The sequence below is a fragment of the Ovis canadensis genome, chromosome 15, assembly GCF_042477335.2.
Source record: "Ovis canadensis isolate MfBH-ARS-UI-01 breed Bighorn chromosome 15, ARS-UI_OviCan_v2, whole genome shotgun sequence".
NCBI classification, from domain to species: Eukaryota; Metazoa; Chordata; class Mammalia; order Artiodactyla; family Bovidae; genus Ovis; species Ovis canadensis.
Window position 1 is genome coordinate 37,481,989 of NC_091259.1, and position 12,369 is coordinate 37,494,357.

Sequence of the window (12,369 nt, forward strand, 5' to 3'; positions counted from 1 at the left end):
CACACCTGGACCTCCAGCACTGCTCTGTGGGACATTGGGGGTGGGTTTCCAATCACTGGACTCAGCGCTAAATCTTGGCAGGAGCGGGGCAGCTGGTGTGGATTGGGGTGGCTGCAGAAGGGCAGCCTGGCTGTCCTCTAGCAGAACTCCCTGTCTGTGCAGTGGATGACACTGTCCAACCCCAGCACTTTGCCCTAGCTCTCTCTGCAGAAGGTAAGGATATCCTGGTATGGCAAGCGCTTTTTTTTTTTTCTGTTCCAGATTTAACTTATTTTAAAATCTCTTTTATTTATTTATTTTTAATTGAAGGATAATTACAATATTGTGTTGGTTTCTGCTATACATCACCGTGGATCAGCCTTAGGTATACATATGTCTCCTCCCTTTTGAGCTTCCCTCGCACCTCCCACCCCATCCCACCTCTCTAGGTTGTCACAGAGCCCAGGTTCCAGTTTCCCGAGTCATACAGCAAATTCCCACTGGCTATCTATTTTACATATGTTAGTGTAAAGTCTTTAGACTAAGATCAAGTGTAGCGTCTGTTCTTATCAGTTTTTTGGATCATTTCTAAGAAGGCAAAATGAACAAGCCATTTCCTCAGTTAACCTTAGTTTTGTGGCTGTGATGTTTCTTGGCCTCACCACATTTGGGTTGCTACTATATTTAGAGACAATTTGATTTAGCTTTGACAGCTGAACTTATTATTTTTATAGGAATTTTATCGGCTTGAAAGGATAATTTGTGTTATTTTCTACTTGTCTTTGGCATGTAGAAAGAAATAAAAACCTGACGTTCACATCACATATTTTTACTCAGTCTGTCTCACATGTGAGAGTGAAATACATGCTTAAAAAAATAGAAAAAGAAAAGAAGGTAAAATGGTCCTGAGATCGCTGCATTATGATCTTCTTCCACCCTTAAAATTATCTGTTTTCAAGTGACATGATTTTATATAGAGAAAACTCTAAAGACTCCACCAAAAAACCCCAAATCTGTTATCTCAATGAATTCTGTAAAGTTGCAGGATATGAAATTAATACTCAAAGCCAGTTTCTATACACTAACAAGAATTATCTGGAAAGAGGTTGTATTTTCTTCAAAAAGCTTCATTGTTTCCATTTGGTGGGCTCCAGGGTGGTTAAAAACCTGTCTGGAGGTTGCAGGGAGAGGCTCAGGCAGAAGCCCTTATACCGGGGAGATGCAGAGGAGCCCCTCAAAGGCTACTGAGCTTTGGGGGGCTACTCATGGGACCTTTGGAAAGAATTCTCTGCCCATCTCAGCCCAGGGGCTGCCAGCCTTGCTGAGATTAGTCATGTGGCCACCTTCTTCCTGATGACTTTCACCTCTTTCTCTGTTACAGACCAGAGTTCGTGAAATCTTTAATCAGTAGAAATTGATAAGAGGCCAGGAAAAAAATTCAGCAAGGCTTTCTTGGGACTACAGCAGGAGGGAACGAGAACAAGTAACCAGTGCCCTTGCTCACTCCCTGCGGTGGGGTCGGGGTGGAGGGCGGAGGCGGGCAGGAGGTGTAAGCTGGTCCCTTAAATGGGGGAGGAGAGGGCTTCTCTGGTTTCTCAGTGGTAAAGAATCCGCCTGTCAGTGAAGGAGACACGGGTTTGATCCCACATGTTGCTGAGCAACTAGGCTCATGCACCACAACTATTGAGCCCACATACAGCTACTGAAACCTGAGTGCCTTAGAGTCGGTACTCCGAAACAAGAGAAGCCACTGCAGTGAGAACCTGCGCACAACTACAGAAAAGTCGGAGAAGTGATGAGGATCCAACACAGCCAAAAATAAATAAATAAAATTTTAAAAAAGTCTGAAACCAGGATCCAATGCATTTGCCATTTGGCCATTAAAAAAATATATATAGGGGAGGGGAAGGATGGGTCCCTTGGGTCCAGGTGGAGGGGTGGCTTGGGTGATCTGCCCAACCCCTTGGTTACGCTGTGTGCAGGGTCTGACATCTCAGAAGTGGCAGTTGGGTTTTGATCTTTTTGTATCTTGTTCCTGCTACTGCTAAGTCGCTTTAGTTGTGTCCGACTCTGTGAGACCCCATAGACGGTAGCCACCAGGCTCCCCCGTCCCTGGGATTCTCCAGGCAAAAACACCGGAATGGGTTGCCATTTCCTTCTCCAATGCATGAAAGTGAAGTCGCTCAGTCATGCCTGACTCTTAGCGACCCCATGGACTGCAACCCACCAGGCTCCTCTGTCCATGGGATTTTCCAGGCAGGAGTACTGGAATGGGGTGCCACTGCCTTCTCCTAAATTATTCCTGCTGCTGCTGCTAAGTCGCTTCAGTCGTGTCTGACTCTGTGCGACCCCATAGACGGCAGCCCACCAGGCTCCACCGTCCCTGGGATTCTCCAGGCAAGAACACTGGAGTGGGTTGCCATTTGCCCCAGTTGCGCATGTACGGAGCTGCTTTTAGTCCCTTATAGTTTCTTTGTATTCTGTTGCTGCAGAGATATAGTCAGTTGCCCAGGTGCAAGCACTGCACTCTAGGGTCCCAGGCCTGAGTCCCAGCCTGCCTCACCTCTAGGAAGCTGTCGTTCAGGTATGTGTGGGCAGAACCCAGGGCACGCAAATGCAGAAGAGCCTGGTTCAAGGTCTTCTCCAGGGCCATGGTGGTTTCCATAGCCTCCAGGTCTTGCCTCACCCCTACTGGGCCACCTTCTCTGAGTCCTGGAAGAGGTCAGAGCAGGTGAACTGGTTTTGATCTTCTAAAGATGCTTGGAGCCCTCACAGTTCTTGACCAACTGGCAGAAAGAAGCAGCCCACATCCTCCAGAGCCATGTTGTTGCAGTTGAGGTAGAAGCCCAGGGAGGTAAGTGTAGAAGGCCAGAGCCTCCCAGATGCTGGTTGACTGGATGGTGGGCCGCAGTCTCCATGTCAGTGGAATAAGTCTGACAAATCTGGGAGCTCATGGTTGATGACAGTAAGGAGCCACCACACAAAACCCTGTTGGCTGGTCCTGGAGGTAGAGGGTGGCCGAGAAGATAGTCCTGGAGGTGGTGACTGGAGAGCAGGTTACAGGATGGTCAGAGGCTGGAAGGAAAGCCCCTGCTCTGTTCTGACCAACTACTGTTGAAGCAAGAGGCAGATCTGCCTGACTGCTGGATGGGCTCCAAAAAAGAAATTAAGGACCTCCCCTCGTGGCTTAGAGGGTAAAGAATCTGCCTGCAATTCGAGAGACCCAGGCTCGATCTCTGGGTTGGGAAGATTCCCTGGAGTAGGAAATGGCAACCCACTCCAGTATTCTTGCCTGGAGAATCCCATGGACAGTGAAGCCTGGCGGGCTACAGTCCATGGGGTTGCAAAGAATGGGACACAACTGAGCGACTTCACTTTCTTTCTCGTGGACCAGTGGTTAGGAATCTGCCCTCAACTGCAGGGGACACAGGTTTGATCCCTGGTCAGGGAAGATTCCGCCTGCCACAACGCAACTAAACCTGCATGACACAACTACAAAACCCACTTCTTCTAGAGCCCGTGCTCCACAACAGGAGGAGCCGCTTCAATGAGAAGCCTGTACAACACAACTGGAGAGTAGCCTCCACTCACCACAGCTGGAGGAAGCCCATGCATAGCACAAAGACCCAACCCAGTCAAAAATAATTTTTTAAAAAGGCTAAAAAGAGATGAACAATCCCATTTACAGTAGCATCAAAAAGAATATAATACTTAGGAATAAATTTAACTGAGGAGGTGAAATATCTGTTTATTGAAAACTATAAAACATTTTTGAAAAACATTGAGGACACAAATGGGAAGATATTCTGTGTCTATGGATTGAAAGAATTAATAATGCTTAAAATGTTCATATTACCCAAAGCTAGCTGCAAATTCAGTGCAATCCCTATAAAAATTCCAATGGCATTATAGAAACAGAAATAGAAAAACAATTCCAAACAATTCCAAAATTCGTATGGAACCGCAAAAGATCCCAAGTAGCTAAAATAGTCTTGAGCAAGAAGAGCAAGTCTCGAAGTACCACACTTTCTGATTTTAAATTGTATTACAAAGTTAGGATAATCAGACTGTATGATACTGGCATTAAAAATAGACACATAAATCAATGAAACAGTATAGAGAACCCAGAAATTAACCCACATATATGCAGTCAACTGGGGTTTCTCCGGTGGCTCAGCAATAAAGAATCTGCCTGAAATGCAGGAGACGCAGGAGACTTGGGTTTGATCCCTGGATCAGGAAGATCCCCTGGAGGATCTTGGGAACCAATCCAATATTCTTGCCTGGAGAATCTCATGGACAGAGGAGTTTGGCGGGCTACGCTCCATGGGGTCACAAAGAGTCAGACACAACTGAGGTGACTGAGCACACGCGCAGGCAAACAGTTAACTAATTTTTGATGAAGGTGTCAAGAATGCACAATGGTAGAAATCTCTTCAATAAATGGCATTTGGGAAATGAGATATCCACATACACAGATCTAAAATTGGACTTCTATCTTACACCATACATAAAAGTCCACTCAAAAAAGATTAAAGAATTAAGCATAAGAGCTGAAGCTATAGTACTTCTAGAACAAAACACGGAAAAGCTCCTTGACATTGGTCGTGGCAATGTTTTTTTTTTTATTCATTTGACACCAAAAACACAGGCAACTGAAGCAAAAATAAAAAAATGAGATTCAGTTCAGTTCAGTTCAGTTGCTCAGTCGTGTCCGACTCTATGCGACCCCACGAAGCGCAGCACACCAGGCCTCCCTGTCCATCACAAACTCCCAGAGTTCACCCAAACTCATGTCCATCAAGTCGGTGATGCCATCCAGCCATCTCATCCTCTGTCGTCCCCTTCTCCTCCTGCCCCCAATCCCTCCCAGCATTAGAGTATTTTCCAATGAGCCAACTCTTCGCATGAGGTAGCCGAAGTACTGGAGCTTCAGCTTTAGCGTCATTCCCTCCAAAGAACTCCCAGGGCTGACCTCCTTTAGGATGGACTGGTTGGATCTCCTTGCAGTCCAAGGGACTCTCAAGAGTCTTCTCCAACACTACAGTTCAAAAGCATCAATTCTTTGGCGCTCAGCTTTCTTCACAGTCCAACTCTCACATCCGTACATGACTACTGGGAGAAACATAGCCTTGACTAGACGGACCTTACATCAAACTAAAAAGCTTCTACACGGCAAAGGAAACAACCCACCCCCCCCACCACCAAAAAAATGAAAAGACAATGTACAGAATGAGAGAAAATATTTGCAAACCAATAAGGATTAACCTTCAAAATATATAAGGAAACTTTTCCACGTCAACAACAAAAACCCCCCAAATATCCCAATTTAAAAATGGACAAAGGGGAGTTCTCTGGCAGTCCAGTGGTTAAGAAACCACCTTCCAATGCAGGGGACTCGGGTTCAATCCCTGGTCAGGGAATGAAGATCCCATATGCTGCAGGGCAATTAAGCCCAAGCACCACAACTAGAGCATCTGAATGGTGCAGTTAAGACCTGGCACAGCACGAAAGTATAAGTTGAACTCAAAGTGGTGGCTGTCAGAGGCTATGAGGTAGGGGAAATGGGGAGAGGATGGTCGAAGGATATAAGATGAACAAGTTCTGAGAATCTAATGATGTACTGCATGGTGACTATAGTTAATAACACTGTGTTTTGTACTTGAAACTTGCTAAGAGAGTAGATCTTAATTAACTTGATTTGGGAATCATTTCATAATATGTGCATATAACAAATCATCACTTTTACACTTTAAATAATATTACACTTTTATTTGTACTACAGTTTAAATGTAATACAATTTTATTTGACAGATATACTTCAATAAAACTGGGGAATACAATTTTAGGGAAAAAATAGGCGATTTTCCCCTATACTACCTACAATATTCAAAAGAAATTCCTCTCTGAAGGAAGATAACATCATCAAAAGCATAAAATTATCTATAGTTCTTAAAAAAAAACTATATATTTATTTATTTATTTATTTTATTTTTGGCTGCACTGGGTCTTCGTCGTTTTGCAAGGGCTTTCTCTAGCTGCGATGAGCGAAGGTTGCCCTTTGTTGCAGTGAACGTGCTTCTCATTGATGTAGCTTCTCTTGCCTAACCCAGGCTCTGAGCATGCAGGCTTCAGTAGTTGTGGCTCATGGGTTCAGTAGTTTCAGTTCCTGGGCTCTAGAGCACGGGATCAGTAGTTGTGGCACACGGGCTTACTTGCTCTGTGGCAGGTGGGATCTTCCTGGACCAGGGATCAAACTCATGTCTCCTGCATTGCCAGGTGGATTCTTTACCACTGAGCCACCAGGGAAGCCCTAAGATTGTTTTGAAATAAAATAAATTCAAAGAAAATGAATCAGCAATAACAGCAGAAATTAACGAAACAAAAAACAAACTATAATACAGAGTCTCAAAGCTAGACTCTTTGAAAAACTAAAAACAGAGAATACTCTGAAGATACTGATCAAGAAAAAATAGAAATAAGTCACTACTCTGCCCTACAAAATTTTCTCTCTCTTTATACCCTTTTTATAATATGACTGCTAACATAGAGCAAATTTAAAAATAATAACACTAATTACACATATTTTAAAAATTCAGATATAATTCATATAGCACAAAATTTACTGTTTTATTTTTTAATATGTATTTATTTATTTGGCCGCACCAGCTCTTATTTGTAGCATGTATGACATAGTTCCCCGACCCTGGACCCCCTGCATTAGGGGCACAGAGTCTTAGCCACTGGACCAGCAGGGAAGTCCTGTAATGTCTATTTTTGTTTAATTTTATTTTTTACTATTTATTTATTTGGCTGCATCTGGTCTTACTTGGGGCACAGGGGCTCTCCACTGCATTATGTGGGGTCTCTCGTGGTCGTACAGGGTCTCTCTAGTTGTGACAATGGGCTTAGTTTTTCTGCTGGCATGCAGGCTCTTTCTGGATCAGGGATGGTACTCACATCCCCTGCATTGCAAGGCAGATTCTTAGCCACTGGACCACCAGGGAAGTCCCCTTTAATGTCTGTTTTAAAGTTTAAATTGGTATTCAATAATAATAATAAAATAATACAGCTGTCTTTTGGTTACTATTTGCATGAAATATCATTTTCAGTATTTTCATTTTCAACCTGTTTGTCTCTTTCAAGTGAGTCTTTTGTAAGCATATCATCAATTATTAAGAACCATAGTCATGCTGATTTTTCCATCAGTGCCTTAAGCTGTTCAAAATTGATATCATCCTCTTAACAAACAAATTCCTTCTTAATTCCTCTGCTTATCATCCCCGTGTTGTTTACACCTGTGTTTTTGTTTCAGAATTCTTAGTAACTGGCTAATAATAATGTTTCTTATATGCCAGTAATGTACAGGTTTAATTATTATAGGTTTTAAAAAAATATTTCTGTATTTATTTATTTGGCTGCACTGGATCTTAATTGCAGCACCCAGGATCTCTAGCTGTGGCATGTGGGATCTAGTTCCCTGACCAGGGATCAAACCCAGGACCCCTGCATGGGAAGGGCAGTCTTAGCCACTGGATCACCAGGCAAGTCATTACATTTACAAGTGGTGGACAAGGGATTGATTTTCAATAGGTAGAGAATTCTTAAAAATCATTAAGACCAACAACCTAGTGGGAAAATGCACAAATGTTAGAGAACAAATGTCACTAAGAAGAGGAATATAAATGGTTCTTCAATTAGATGCTCAGCCTCAATCATGAAATAAAATTGATGCCACTTTTCATCTATCACGTTGGCAAAATTATAGTATTAATGTGGTGTTTGCCAAATTCAGACTGAAATTGAAGAAAGTGGAGAAAACCACTGGACCATTCAGGTATGACCTAAATCAAATCCCTTATGACTATACAGGGGAAGTGAGAAATAGATTTAAGGGACTAAATCTGATAGACAGAGTGCCTGATGAACTATGGATGGAGGTTCGTAACATTGTACAGGAGACAGGGATCAAGAACATCCCCAAGAAAAAGAAATGCCAAAAAGCAAAATGGCTGTCTGAGGAGGTCTTACAAACAGCTGTGAAAAGACGGGAAGCGAAAGCAAAGGAGAGAAGGAAAGATATACCCATTTGAATGCAGAGTTCCAAAGAATAGCAAGGAGAGACAAGAAAGCCTTAATACTCAGTGATCAATGCAAAGAAATAGAGGAAAAAAATAGAATGGGAAAGACTAGAGATCTCTTCAAGAAAATTAGAGATACCAAGGGAACATTTCATGCAAAGATGGGCTCAATAAAGGACAGAAAGTTATGGACCTAACAGAAGCAGAAGATATTAAGAAGAGGTGGCAAGAATACACAGAAGCACTGTACAAAAAAGATCTTCACAACCCAGATAATGACGATGGTATGATCACTTACCTAGAGCCAGACATCCTGGAATGTGAAGTCAAGTGGGCCTTAGGAAGCATCACTACGAACAAAGCTAGTAGAGGTGATGGAATTCCAGTTGAGCTCATTCAAATCCTGAAAGATGATGCTGTGAAAGTGCTGCACTCAATATGCCAGCAAATATGGAAAACTCAGCAGTGGCCACAAGACTGGAAAAGGTCAGTTTTCAATCCAATCCCAAAGAAAGACAATGCCAAACAATGCTCAAACTACCACACAATTGCACTCATCTCACACGCTAGTAAAGTAATGCTTAAAATTCTCCAAGCCAGGCTTCAGCAATACGTGAATCGTGAACTTCCTGATGTTCAAGCTGGTTTTAGAAAAGGCAGAGGAACCAGAGATCAAATTGCCAACATCTGCTGGATCATGGAAAAAGCAAGAGAGTTCCAGAAAAACATCTATTTCTGCTTTATTGACTATGCCAAAGCCTTTGACTGTGTGGATCACAATAAACTGTGGAAAATTCTGAAAGAGATGGGAATACCAGACCACCTGACCTGCCTCTTGAGAAACCTGTATGCAGGTCAGGAAGCAACTGTTAGAACTGAACGTGGAACAACAGAGTGGTTCCAAATAGGGAAAGGAGTATGTCAAGACTGTATACTGTCACCCTGATTATTTAACTTATATGCAGAGTACATCATGAGAAACGCCGGGCTGGAAGAAACACAAGCTGGAATCAGGATTGCCTGGAGAAATGTCAATAACCTCAGATATGCAGATGACACCACCCTTATGGCAGAAAGTGAAGAGGAGCTAAAGAGCTTCTTGATGAAAGTGAAAGAGGAGAGTGAAAAAGTTGGCTTAAAGCTCAACATTCAGAAAACTAAGATCATGGCATCCAGCCCCATCACTTCATGGCAGATACATGGGGAAACTGGAAACAGTGGCTGACTTTATTTTTCTGGGCTCCAAAATCACTGCAGATGGAGATTGCAGGAATGAAATTAAATGAAGCTTACTCCTTGGAAGGAAAGTTATGACCAACCTAGACAGCATATTAAGAAGCAGGGACATTACTTTGCCAACAAGGGTCCGTCTAGTCAAGGCTATGGTTTTTCCAGTGGTCGTGTATGGGTGTGAGAGTTGGACTGTGAAGAAAGCTGAGGGCCGAAGAATTGATGCTTTTGAACTGTGGTGTTGGAGAAGACTCTTGAGAGTCCCTTGGACTGCAAGGAGATCCAACCAGTCCATTCTAAAGGAGACCAGTCCTGGGTGTTCATTGGAAGGACTGATGTTGAGGCTGAAACTCCAATACTTTGGCCACCTGATGTGAAGAGCTGACTCATTAGAAAAGACCCTGATGCTGGGAAAGATTGAGGGCAGGAGGAGAAGGGGATGACAGAGGATGAGATGGTTGGATGGCATCATCGACTCGAACATGGGTCTGGGTGGACTCCGGGAGTTTGTGATGGACAGGGAGGCCTGGCGTGCTGTGGTTCATGGGGTCGCAGAGTCAGACACGACTGAGCAACTGGACTGAACTGAACTGAATGCCGTGTTGGTTTCTAGAAATCATTCAAGCTTGAGTCTCATCTTCCTTTAAAAAGGTAAGAAATACCCTAGCCAAAAGATTTGTCTCGGGAATAGCCAGGAGCCCAGTTCCAAGAACCCATTTTCTTAATCAGTGAACAGTGCTGCTTCCCACACACATTAGTAAAGAATTGAAATAAAATACTATGAGAATTTATATCAGGGCTGCTCAATGTAGCACTATTGACATTTGCATGCATGTGCGCTCAGTCACGTCTCACTTTTTGGGAACCCACAGACTATAGCCCACTAGGTTCCTTGGTCCATGGGATTCTCCAGGCAAGAATACTGGAGTGGATTGCCATTTTCTCCTGCAGGGAATCTTCCCAACCCAGGGATTGAAGCTGCGTCTTTTGCATTGGCAAGCTGATGCTTTACCACTGAGCTACCTGGGAAGCCCCTATTGACTTTTGGGGCTGGGTAATTCTTTCTTTTCTATTTATTTGGCTGCATCTGGCCTTAGTTTCAGCACTTGAGGTCTTTCCACGAAGGGCACGGACTCTGTACCTGCAGTGTACAGGCTTAGTTGCTCTGAGGTCTGTGAGATTTTAGTTCCCTTACAGGGATGTGTCCCCTGCATTGCATGGTGGATTCTTTACCACTGGACCACCAGAGAATTCCCCAGGGCTGGGTAATTCTTTGCAGTGGGGGGCTGTTCTGTGCATTGCAGGATGTTTTAGCAGCATCCTTGACATCTTTTCATTAGAAATCCTTGCTCCTCTCCCCAGTTACAATAGCCCAAAGTACCTTCAGACATTACCAACTGCCCCAGCCCAACTCCTGATAACCGTTGCCTTTTTATTCCTGCCTTTTTAATGTAACCTAAGAGATCATGAATACAACCTTATGTCTGGATCCTGTTGTCTATAATCCTGAAAAGCAGAAACACTCTAGGTGTGCAATAATAGAGGATAAGATTACATAAACCATGGTATATCTAGTCAGTGGACTGCAAAGTTGTTATTGATGCCCACCTGATGATGGAAACTAGAGGGAAAAAATCAACCCTGTAGAAAAATGGCTATTTAAAAACTGAGAACTGGACTTGCCTGGTGGCACAGAGGATAAGAATCCACCTGCCAACGAGAGGGACACATGTTTCATCCCTGGTCCAAGATTTCACATGCCGCAGAGCAACTAAGCCTATTTGCCACAACTACGGAACCCATGTACAGCAACTACTGAAACCCATGAACCTAGAGACTGTGCTCCACAAGAGAAGCCACCACAATGGGAAGCTTGCACACTGCAACTAGACAGAGCAACGAAAACCCAGTGCAGCCAAAAATAAGTAAATAAAATTATTTAAAAACTAAGAATACATTACAAATTGCTAATAACATGGTTACGATGTTAACTTTAAATATATACATAATTACATACTCAAATGAATGGAAAACTTAAAACCTGAACACAGATGTTTAAAGCAGCTTTATTCATAATTGCCAAAATTTGAAAAAGCAACCCAGATGTCCGTTAGTAGGTGAATGTTTAAATTATGATACATCTGGACAACGTGATACTAGTCAGTGCTAAAAAGACACTGTCAAGCCACGAAAAGACAATGAGGAACCTTAATGCATATTACTAAGTGAAAGGAACCAACCTGAAAACAACACTACATACTGTAGGAATCCCGACATGCCATTTTGGAAAGGGCAAAACTATGGAAACAGTAAAAAGATCTGTGGTTGCCAGGAGTTATAAAAGGGAGGGAGGGCACAGAGGATTTTTAGGATGGTGAGTACTCTATATGCAATGATGCAATGTGATAGATCACAGATAGTAATAGTTATTGTAATAGTTCATAGAGCGTAACAAACCACCTGCTCTGGTGTGGGGTGTTGATACTGGTGTTGGCTGTGCATGTATGGAGCCAGAGGGTATATGGGAACTCTGTGTACTTTGCTTAATTTTGCTGTGAACCTAACTGCCCTTAAAAAGTCTGTTGGGGAAAAAAAAGGTTCAGGCTCAAAACTTGTCTGACTTGTTTAAGCTTTATAGAAAAACACAACCTTCATGGTCATTTCTTTTCAACTGCTTAGACATGTAAATGATTGACTACAGTGACTTTCCTTTGGTGAAACATGGCTTCATTGCAACCAATGAACCACCAAATCAAGTGTTCTACATATGATGAAGCTGTAGCAACACATTCCTGTCAGGATAACAAGAGAAGGGTTATAGGGTCAGCATTACATTCAAACTTAGCTGAGCCTCTCAATACCTCTGATTCCTTGGACCTTTCAACCTCTTTGAACTGCTGCCATTTCTTATTTGTAAAATGAGACTGTTACCTTAAAAATGGTTATTGTCTAAAAATACTTCAAATATTATCTAAAAATACCTGGTCCAAATAATGTCAGAGGAAAAATAAAACAATTTTGTTTTCATGAAGAAAAATTACATGCATGAATCTCAACTAAGTTCAAAAATGTTAATGAT